General features: G+C 39.4%; 1 long non-coding RNA gene across 1 annotated transcript; it reads right to left on the bottom strand.

The window, feature by feature from the left end:
- Positions 1 to 400: 400 nt before the first annotated feature.
- LOC138510978 (uncharacterized) lies at positions 401 to 10,388 on the bottom strand. Its single transcript, XR_011280508.1, has 2 exons — positions 10,202 to 10,388; positions 401 to 607 (listed from the first exon to the last, which is right to left on the bottom strand). It is a non-coding gene; the product is annotated as an uncharacterized lncRNA (long non-coding RNA).
- Positions 10,389 to 11,289: the final 901 nt, after the last annotated feature.

The raw sequence follows: 11,289 nt of genomic DNA, 5'->3' as shown, positions 1-11,289 counted from the left end.
GTACTCTGTGCTGTAACATGCCAAATATCCTTACATATACCCTCCTTTTGTTTTTAGAACTTGGCTATAATCCAAGCCAATTCCTAAAAACAACTTGTTCTATTTTTTTTTTTTTACAATATAGCAATCCAACAAAATGAATATTCATGTGCATCAATGAAAATTTGCAATTAACATTTCATCTGAGTCCATCAGTTCATAAAATGTTCCACATTTGCCTTCTCAGTGGAAGTGGCATTACTTTAAGTTTAAATTTTCCAAGTCAATTAAAAACAATGAAATAAAACAATTAACTAAAACAAATAAGTAATATAACAAGTTAAAATAAATAATTAAAATAATAAATACGTGGAACTTCATATGCCGGAACTTTTGCTTTGTCTCTTTTGGTATGTCCCGGCCAGCGATGTTATTCGGTTCATTCGAGTACTTTTTCATCTTGGCAATCTTGAATCCACAGTAGTCATCTCTTTTGGCATTCCGGTTATTTTGTCTTCACCTCCACCTGGAGGCAGGCATCTTTTGGTCTTCATCCAGGGGACTCCAGGACTCCATCGTCTCCCGTGGCCTCTGATCCCGGAACCTCCGATCAAATAATGTTAATCGTCTAAATCAAAATAGAAAATAAACAGATTAAGTACATAGCACAATACTAACTTCATCCTTTTGCCAAAAATAAAACATGCTTGGTAAAAATACTTCGTTTTTTTTTTCTTTTTTCTGAAATTAAACACAAGTTAAAAGAAAACAAACACATATAAAACAGCATTCAATATTTAATACACTTTCTCTCTGCACACCAACCACGAGCTTCCGTTATATGTGCATTTATTTATTTATTTATTTATTTATTTATTTATATTATATATTTTCACATATATTACAGTGTTTATGTGCCATCATTACAATCAACTTTTTTTTTTTTAACTTCTTTGTCACTGCCTCCTGATCACACCCATTTATTTTCTCAAGGGACTCTATCCGTTTCCACATGCTCAAGCTGCCTGATCTCATGTCTGGGATGGCATGGTTTGATTTGATTTACATGGACAAACTGCTCTATTGCTGTTTCACCTTCATTTTTCAAAATTTTATACACTACAGGAGAGACTTTATCTATAATTCGGAATGGCCCCTGCCAGGCTGCCAGAAATTTAGAATTTTTCTGTTTACTTCTTCCAAAATGAAACTTGTACACCTGATCCCCTACATTGTATTCCTTTACTGATGTCTTTTTGTCATAATATGACTTAGCACTGTCAGCAGCTCTTTCCAGATTTCTCTGCACAAAAGCAAATGCATGTTGCAAATGCCTCCTCAGTTCATCAATATATTCATGAACTGTGGATGCACTCACTAGAGTTTGCTCATGTGTTCTGTATAGTAGGTGTTGTGGTAACACCATTTTCCTACCTGTTAATACCTCATGGGGGCTAACACCTGTTGCTTTGGCAGGAGTCGACCTGATTGCCATCAAAACCAATGGTAAACGCAAATCCCAGCTGGAACCTGCTTCTGCCACAAATTTCTTTAAAATGTCCACAACAGACCTATTGCTTCTTTCAACTGTACCTGAAGACGCCGCCCGATATGCGATATGTAGTTTCCTTTTCACACCTAGTATTTGCCATACCTTACTCATTAGAGTACTTGTGAAATGACTTCCTCTGTCTGACTCAATTCTTTGTGGCAACCCAAACCTTGAGAACACATGGTTCACCAGCAATGTGGCTGCTGTTTGCGCACTACAATCTGGTGCAGGAATGCACTCAATCCACTTTGACATCAAACATACCACACTCAAAATATAACGGTGTCCCCTGCTCGACCTTTTTAAAGGACCTACATAGTCTATTTGCAAATCTGACCATGGGAGAGTTAGGCCTCTTTTCATCAATGGTGCTCTATGCATTGGTGAAGCAGGTTTAAATTGGGCGCATACTAGACATCCTCTAGTATATAATTCCACATCTTGGGACATATGTGGCCAGTAAGCATAATCTTTTAGTATTTCTAATGTCTTTTGTGAACCTCTATGGCCTGCAGTTATGGCATCGTGTGCATGGTGTAGCATTAGTCCTCTGAATGAAAGGGGTACTACCCACTGTATTTGCCCTGTTATGGACTCTCTAATCATGAGTCCATCCTGTAATCTAATTCGTGTTTTGTTCTTTAATAACACCCTCAATTCTTCTTTTCCCATGCAATCATTTTCTGTTAAAGGATTTTGTTCAGGATCTATCAAATGATTATAATAGATTCCCAAAATTTGATCATTCTTTTGTGCCTCAATCAAATCTTGGTCTGGCGTGTCATGACTCCACTGCACCACCGGTTGATCTACCTCCTTTGGTGCTTTAGAACGTGTGACTGCATCAATTTGTATTTCACCCATTAAATAATCAATAGGTAGCAATTCTCCCATCACAGCCCCAATCTTAGCCAGATGGTCTGCCTTATCATTTCCCTCCTTATCCTCTCCTGGTGTTTTTAAATGCCCACGAATTTTTCTCCAGTATATTGTTAAATTATTTTCTGACACCAATTTGTCTATGGCTTGTATCATTTTTCCATGTTTAAGTGGCTTTTTGTTGTATGTAACCATGCCTCTTGCTTTCCAACCAGGCAAATACTCCACAAAGCTATTCCGTGCATAGTCAGAATCAGTCACCAGGACAATTTCACTGAACTTTTTATCAACTGCAGTAGCAATTGCTTTATAGATGGCTGCCAATTCCGCTACCTGACTGCTCCTATCTCCAATCCTCATCCCTATACTAGGAACGCCTTCACATTTCAACCAGACATTTCCTATTCCTGCCACTAATTGTTTATTACTGTCATTTTCAATGTGAAAAGCACAACCATCCACATATACAGTTGGCAAATCCTTGCATGTTTTTTCATCAAAAGCTTTGTGTGGTGATTGTTCAAACTCCTGCAAACTAGCTTCCACATCCATTTCATTTGTTATTTGTTCAGCTGCACAGTCATGTAAGTCAGCTAACCCTTGAGCAATTGGGCTCTTTTTATTTTGTCCATATCTTACTTCTACGGGAAAACCTTGTAATGCCAGCGTCCATGAAGTGATTCTGGATTGCGCTAGATTGCCTGATCTAATTCTTTTACTCTCTAAAAATTGCAAAGGTTGATGATTTGTTTCAATAATCACCTTTTCTCCCTGAACAATGGGGCGGAAATGTTGTAGCGCCCACACAGTGGTTAATAGGGCCTTTTCGCATTCATTAAATTTCATTTCAACTTGGGAAAATGCCTTACTTGCATATGCAATGGTTTTGTGATTCAAATCGTGTTTTTGTGATAACACTGCTGACATACAATGTTCAGAAAAGCCTATTTCTATAAAGAAATCCCTGTCCTTTATGGGGTATGCTAAACATGGTGCCTTTACAAGACATTCCTTCAATCTAGCCACTGCATCAGACTGCTCTCTTCCCCATTTCCAGGGAGTATTTAGTTTAAGCAGTTTAGTCAATGGTTGAGTGATTTCTGCATAATTCTCAATGAACTTTCTGTTATAGCCTGTCATCCCTAATAAACTTTTTACTCCTTTCACATTTTTAGGATCTTTTAATCTTTGTATGGCCTCTATTTTCTTCCTTTGTGGATTTAGCCCATGTTCAGTCACTTCATGCCCTAGAAAGTTCACTTTTTTCTTGCACCATTGTGCTTTTTGCAAAGATACTTTGGCGCCTGCTTTCTGCAATTGGCCAAGCACATGTCTTATTTCATCAAAATGGCTTTTAAGGTTTTCATTTTTTATCAAGACATCATCCACATAAACTATTGTCCCTCTTTCCGCTGCATCCGGCATGGCCTTTCTCAAAAATATGCCAAATTCACTCCCACTATTGATGTACCCGAACGGAGCTCTAAGCCAGGCATATTGAGTCCTGTCAAATGTAAAGGAAAATAGGTGTTGTATCTCCTCTGCCAATGGCACACACCAATATCCAGATGTGAGATCTAACGTGGTAAATACATTTGAACCATGTATCTGAGCTAGGCCCTGATCAATGAATGGTAGTGGCCATCTAGATACTGGTACTCTTTTATTTAACTCTCTTAAGTCTGCACACAGCCGCCATTGACCATTTGGCTTTAACACACCTAAAACAGGCGTATTGGATGTGCTATGAATGGGCCTAATTATTCCCCGTGATTCCAAATTTTTAATAATCTCTGCCAATGATTCTAAACATGCCAGCGGTAGTCTATACTGGCGTACAAACACTGGATTTCTGCTACAACCTTCTGGTAGTGTGGCCACATGTAAATCAGTTAAACCACAATCATAAGCATCTTTTGCAAATACATCCTTAAACTCCATAAATATTTCCCTCAGATTGCGTCGATCCTCATCGCTGTTACATGCATCCGCTAAGGAGATCTGCTCTTCTACCATTCTGGAAAATTCTGGAAACTCTTCTGGTAAAGGAATCTCAGCGCTTTCCTCTAACTGTGTGGCTGTGTCTTTTTGTAGAGTTGCCACTTTTAAATATTTTGGCATATCAGCTTCCACTTCAATGGGCTGATTTCCTGTTTCATTTTCATTTAAATTAAATATTATGCAATCCTCTTGATGGCAGCACACTGTCTCATTGGAATCATAAGGATACACAGAATGAATTTTAAATATTCCTTTGGGCTGAGAGTCCAGGTGTTCTGGCAACTCGCCCTTGGCATCTACATATTTTTCAGGAATATTCCCAATCACCATGTTATTTAAATCTGCCGTATAATGTGATTTTTGTATGGCCATTCCTAATGGGGAGTTTTCCTCTAAATGAACGTCCTGACAACCTTTATTATTTACCATGATTTTTACAGATCCCTCACCAATGTCTACCAATGGAATGTATTCATAATCCAGGCCTTGCTGTTTTATGGATTCATTCAGGCATACAAATGCATCAGAGCCTTTCATCTGCTGTCCATTTTTGCATTTCAGTGTTATTGCAAACTGTTTTGTAAATGCAGGAACAATAGTATTTTTCCTCATCTGTAATTCGACTGCATAAGGAACTAGTTGTGCACAATGATAAGCCCTTCTTTTGTCTTCAAATTCAGGCGCCGGCCCCCCTAGGCGTGACCATATTTTTTGATTAAGGAAATCTAACACCATACACATTCTGTGCATGATGTCATTGCCCATGTAAAATTCATTTTGTGCTCCACTCACTATCCATACATTATGGTAAATTGCTTTCTGCCCAATGCTAATTTTAAGCATGCATCTGCCTGTAATTCGGTTTTCAAAGTCTGGACTGTCCAACCCAGAAACATATTGGTTTTTAATCCTAAATTTCGGGATTTCTTCCCTCTCCATAATTTTTTGCAACAATTTCTCATTAATGAAACTCCTTTCATGTTCAAGCGCTAAAGTGGCTTTTATTGTTTTAAGATAATCATTTATACCAGCGTGAACCCATGGTTGCTCATCTTCCATGTGTATCTCTGCCAGAGTGGTAATGTGTTTTTCTGAATCTGTTTTAGGAACAATATTCTGTTTGCATGTATTCTCTTTTAAATAGAAACGTAATGTGTGTTCGTCTATGGCAGTCTGCCAATCTTCCCTTGGGTCCAAGTATATTTGTACAGGTAGTTTTTCATTGTCGCTCTGATCTTTGTCTTGACACCTTAATATAACAGTGACACTAGGTATGCAGCTATTCTGGAGATATACCTCCACAGCATCATTTGTTTTGGCAATGGTGTGACATTCTTTTATATTGCTGTTTTGTGATTTTAGTTTCTTAGGCCTCAATGGTTTTTTGGTTAAGGACCACAGCACTCCATTCACCCCATCTATGAGAGGAGACAATCTTTTCAGGCAATCTGTCCCCATCAGAAATGGAATTTCACAAATAGATGTGATCAATACCTCTTGTTTCATTCTGTGCTTTCCTATTTTTATGTCAACCTCAGTTACACCTATGATGGGCACCTCCTCCCCATTAAAGTTATGCACTGGGCCTTGATTTGCCTTCACTGTGATCTGACTCTGTGGAGGCCTCCCTTCATTGATACTCTTTACCAGCTCCTTGGACATAATTGTGGCCTGTGCGCCAGTGTCAATCATAGCAAAGGTGTGGCATTTTTCTTCTACAGTGATGGGTGCATAATATCTGTCCTCAACTTCCTCTAATACACATAAGAAATGTGAATTCTTACTGATTTCAGGGCTCACCTTTCTCAGGTCTTTTTCACTTTTGGCTAAGCACATTGGTAAATGAAAAGACATTTTTCCCTCCTTTTTACCCATTTCTGTGCGAGATATTTTATTCATTTCTCCATGTTCAGAGGTTTTTTTGGAGTGTGGCCACCGTTCGCCCATCCATCTGGGTAACATCAGAGACCACATTACAACCTTCCAACTGAACATGTGTCACAACATCATTCAGCAATTTGTCATTTTTTAATTCTGTGCATTTGTGATCATTTAGTGTAATACCAGCCCTTTCAGCCTCTTCAAAAATATGTGGCTCAAAGAATTTTTCAGGTGATTGACTTGTACCCTCCTTGTGAGTATTTCCTTTTTCTGTCTGTGTTTGGTAATTGTTTTGCTTGCCCAGGGAAGGAGCTATGGCATCCCCACTTACTCCCTGTTCACTGGTATTCCCCATGCATGAGTCATTTTTCTTAAATCTGTCCCTTTGTTCTTTTGGAATTCCTAATGTTTCTTTTTCATTTGTGCAAATCTTTACTGTTTTATTTAGCTCTAAGTTAAACCGTACCTCTTTTTTAGAAGTATTTGCACTTTCTGTCACAATTTCATTTACTGGTACTTTCATTTTTAATCCATTAGACATCTCAGAGTCGTTATGCAAAATTATATCAGAGCTATCTGTCATTTTGGCACTGCAGTTATCATGAGTACTTAGTCACTTTTCGGAAGCCCCCCGGTCATTGCTATGGCCATCAGCCCCCTCTTTGGAAGGTTGTTTTTGCGCTGTATAGAGCTTTCCTATTTGCTCAGCTAACATTTTCACTTGGGCCTCAAGGCATTGGAACCTTTCCACCTCTCTAGGATCCTCTTTCTGTGGCCTAGGTCGATATTGGTTGTTTTCCCCCTGATTGGATCTATTCTGATACCTCTCAGGTGATTGATACCGGTTGGGATGGTTTCTGAACTCTTGATTCATTTGTGGAGGGGAGCGGGTTGCACCCATCCTTTGATTATAGTCCCCTGGTGGGGAATCATTGTACTGGCGTGGACTGTAGTTCACGTTTTGCTTCATGTCCTGTTTCTCAGATTGTGGGTACTGGCCCCTATATTGATTTCCATTATCAGTAAATCGATCCACATATCGGGGCCTATCCTGATTACCATATATCATGGTGCTGGGATCAAATCTGCTCTGTGTCCCCAATGACTGGTAGGGACCATCATTTCTTTGATCTTGATTTTGTCTCTGATTATTGTTCATACCTGCCATATCAGACCGGTATCTTACCCGGGGTCTATCTCCTAAATATCTAGGGCTGATGTAGCTCTCTCTATTACTAGGATCATGTGATTGGAATATTGGTACAGTAAATGGCGATCTTTGTTGATTACCCCTTTGTTCAGGTGTCACATTATTTTTACCTTGGCTTTGAGCAGACTCAAGGGACATTTTGGCTGACCTGATTTCCATTACTGTGGCTGAGGGTTCTTTAGATTTAGGCCTAGTATCTTTCATTTTATCACTTTCTCTACCCTGACAATAGAGTACCTCATATAGCTTGGTGCTTTGATGTACAATCCATTCAAGGGACTTGTCACGGTCAAATTCACGGACCAATTGGGATATAATGTCTTTCTGTAGCCCATAGAAGTATGCGGTTTTAAACTCATTGGAATTTGAGTCAAAAGATACATCAAAGCGAGAGAATGCTCTTTTTAAGTCTTGTAAAAATTGGCGAGGTGATGTATTAGGTCCAGCAGTAATAGTGTACGCAACTTTCTTTGCCTCCTGCAATGACTGAAAAGGAGAAAAATGGCGCCTAATTTCTTTTTCAAACTCCAGCCATGTCATATTCTGCTGTTCATTTAATCCCCTTATGATGCTGGCCGTCGGGGCATCTAAAGTTAAATGAAAATATTGTCTGTACTGTTCCTTAGGTATCTGGAGCGCTTTAAAAATGTCATGCACCGCTTCTAAGTGATCCTCAATGCAGCATTCACCTCCCTTTTTAAATGGTTTGATCAGGGCTTTAATGGATTTCATTATTTTTATGGGGCTACTTGTTGCAATGCATGGAATTGCACTATTTTGTGATTCAATCCTGTTTTCAGGTGTATGAGATTGGTGGCTGCCCCCAATGGGAGTATCAAATCCCCCAAGGGCGCTGCAACCAAGTTCAGTCACCGGCCCAGTCACTGGGGCACTAGCTCTTTGGGCAGAGCTAGAATTCACCTCCACTCCATTGAATGTGGTGCCCTGCCGCCTCTCCTGGGACCTGGGAATGCACATTTGCTGTTCTAAGTCCTTACACTTTTTAAGGAGTCTGTTGGCTTCATCATGCAAATAATTATTTTCATCACTCATTTTATTAATTGCCTCCTGCATATCGCACATTTGCATTTGGCATTCATTGAACTCTTTACTTCTCTTGTCTCTTTCTTGGATCATTTTAATCATTTCTTGTTCTACACTCTGGAGATCACCTTCTTTTTCGCAATGTTCTTTTTGTAAAATCTGCATTTCTGAAACAACCTCATCTTTATCCTGCCTAATGTGATCCACTAAGGCTTTTAAGTGTGTCAATTCTTGCTCACTATCTTCAAATTGTTTCTTGTTTTTGGATAACTGAGTATCAAAGTCTCTGCATTTTAATTGCATGTCTTTTTGGCATACATCCAATTCTGCTCTCAACATTTCCTGATTTTTACTTGCCCCATCTAATTCAGTCTTTAACCTGTTAATTAGCTGAGTATCATTCTCTTGCATTCGCAGTGACTTGTTTAAAATAAACCATATTTTGCCGCATAGCCGTATTAAACAGTCTTTCTCTGCACTTTTATCGGCTGCATTCAATAATCTTGTAAGGCAGACCTGAATTATGCTGCCTTCTGCAAAAATATTGTCTAGTTTTTCTTTCTGCACCTCACCCTGAATGCGGTTACTCCATTCTAAGGTACTGTTCGAAGACCAATTCCCATGTGCAAATAACTTTGCCTCTAAATATTGCACTAGATCTGAGAATGTGGTTTCCCTTTGTGACATTCTGAAATTCGTTTTTAGTGGCACACTGCTATTATAAAATGGGTTCCCTTTAATGTGCAAATGGCAGTGTGAGACACGCTTGCCACGCCCAGTAGGTACTCTATGATCACTTTCCCGGCCTGCAACGCACCATAAATATGTAGGGTATTTTGTGGAGATTTGGGGCCTGACGGTATTTTATTACCGCTGAGAAATAACTTAGCAATAATCACTCTTTGTATTCAGATTTGGCCATGTGCAACAATAATACAATGGACATGCATTATTTCAGCACCCAGACCTGCATATTTGGTATACGTGGTTGGTGGTATTTTGGTGAGCATAATTCCCTTGTTTTATTTGTGGCCCCAATGTCCAGAATCCCTTATCTTCGCTTAGATTTTTCGTGTGATCACTAGAGAGACCTCAGACCTGCATTCTAGGGAAACCACAATTTCCAGGGATAGTGTTGGTGCGCCACCATGGGCAAACTCACTGACTTATTTACGACAGAGAGCTATATGTGGTAGTCTTGTGGTAATTTCCACTACCTTATATACGATAGGGAGCTATGTTCAGAGAGTCTCTCTTCCCGTTGGCTCATGTACCTCCAACAAGTTATACTACAGTCACTCACAATTATTCATACTGATTCTGACATACACACATCTGTCTTAAAATGACCATTGCACTGTTTAAAAATCTCCCCACATCATTGGCATTGTAATGGTAAATATAAAATAAACCACCCGTCTGTTTTCAAATATTTTCTGTATTATAAAATTTGCATTTAGACATAATCTCATTCTTTACAGCAATAAAAGGGAACAATCAAAGCATTTTCAATGACACACTGCAATTATAGTGGCGGAGAACAGAACTTAAATTGCAACATTAGCACTTGATTAAGACACGCACGGGACTTTCATTTTTCTACACTGACTGCATACTTTCGTGCACACACACAGCTCCCCCAGTTAGGTAATTACCTTATCTGTTTAGAGGATTCTCTCTGTGAATGTGGCTCTCTTGGCTTAACTCCAACGAAAAGGGACGCTTGCCTTCTCAAGCCGGGGTCATTGCCTGGAATTCTCAGCTTTTTCAGATAGGACAGCCTCTGCCAGTGGAAATGTAATTCTTTCAGCTTTCCCCAGTCTCGACTGCAGCAGGACACCCCCACAGCCAGGTCTTCTCCCCAGTAGTGCAGAAAGATGTCTGCCTGTCTTTTTCCCTGCTACTGCCCACTAAAACTTTCCTCTCAGCCCTCTTTATGACGTGTTCCAATGAAATCCATCATCTCTCATCCTCCTACTTTTAAACAATAGCTTCGCTTATACATTTGCAATTGTTGCAAATCTGACTTCCTTCCTCCTGCAGTTACTGTGCACAACAACACGGATAATCAGGCAGAGAAGAGAGGAAAAATCTGCACACTCATTTAACTGGTTTTCAAAATATGCCTAATTCTGCAGTAGAGAACACATTTTATTAGTGAGTTATAATAAAATAAGGTTTTATTAGTCAGGTTAATGGTTAATATGTTAGCTGTTAATTTTCAAATGTGTCTCTAGCAATATAGGCATTTCAGGTGAAAAATAGTGTGCATTTTTAAATGAACACGTGTGCTTTTAACTGTAAAAATAGCTTTGCATCTTATATGTTAAAATCGTTTTTTTGACTGAATAGCCTGTCTTTCCTTGTTAATCTGCTAACCCATATAGCAATGCACCGCACCCTTGTGGTGGTGCTGCAAAAAAAATGCTACTTGTGCAGTAGTGCTGTAATGCTACTTGTGCAGTAGTGCTGTAATGCTACTTGTGCAGTAGTGCTGTACTCTGTGCTGTAACATGCCAAATATCCTTACAGCATGGTCTGTCAGTGCTATTTGCCAATAGCCTGAAGTGAGATCAAATGTACTGAGGTACTTGACTGAACTAAGTATGTCCACCATTTCATCTGTCCTGGGTAAAGGGTGGGCATCAGTCTTGGTGACTGCATTAAGAACTCTATAGTCCATACAGAATCTCAACTCCTTGGATCCTGCCTTTGGCACTAGTACAACTAGACTGGACCATGG

The sequence above is a fragment of the Ambystoma mexicanum genome, chromosome 6p, assembly GCF_040938575.1.
Source record: "Ambystoma mexicanum isolate Mex_15411 chromosome 6p, UKY_AmexF1_1, whole genome shotgun sequence".
In the NCBI taxonomy this organism is placed as follows: domain Eukaryota; kingdom Metazoa; phylum Chordata; class Amphibia; order Caudata; family Ambystomatidae; genus Ambystoma; species Ambystoma mexicanum.
This window is presented reverse-complemented; position numbering and strand designations above follow the sequence as displayed.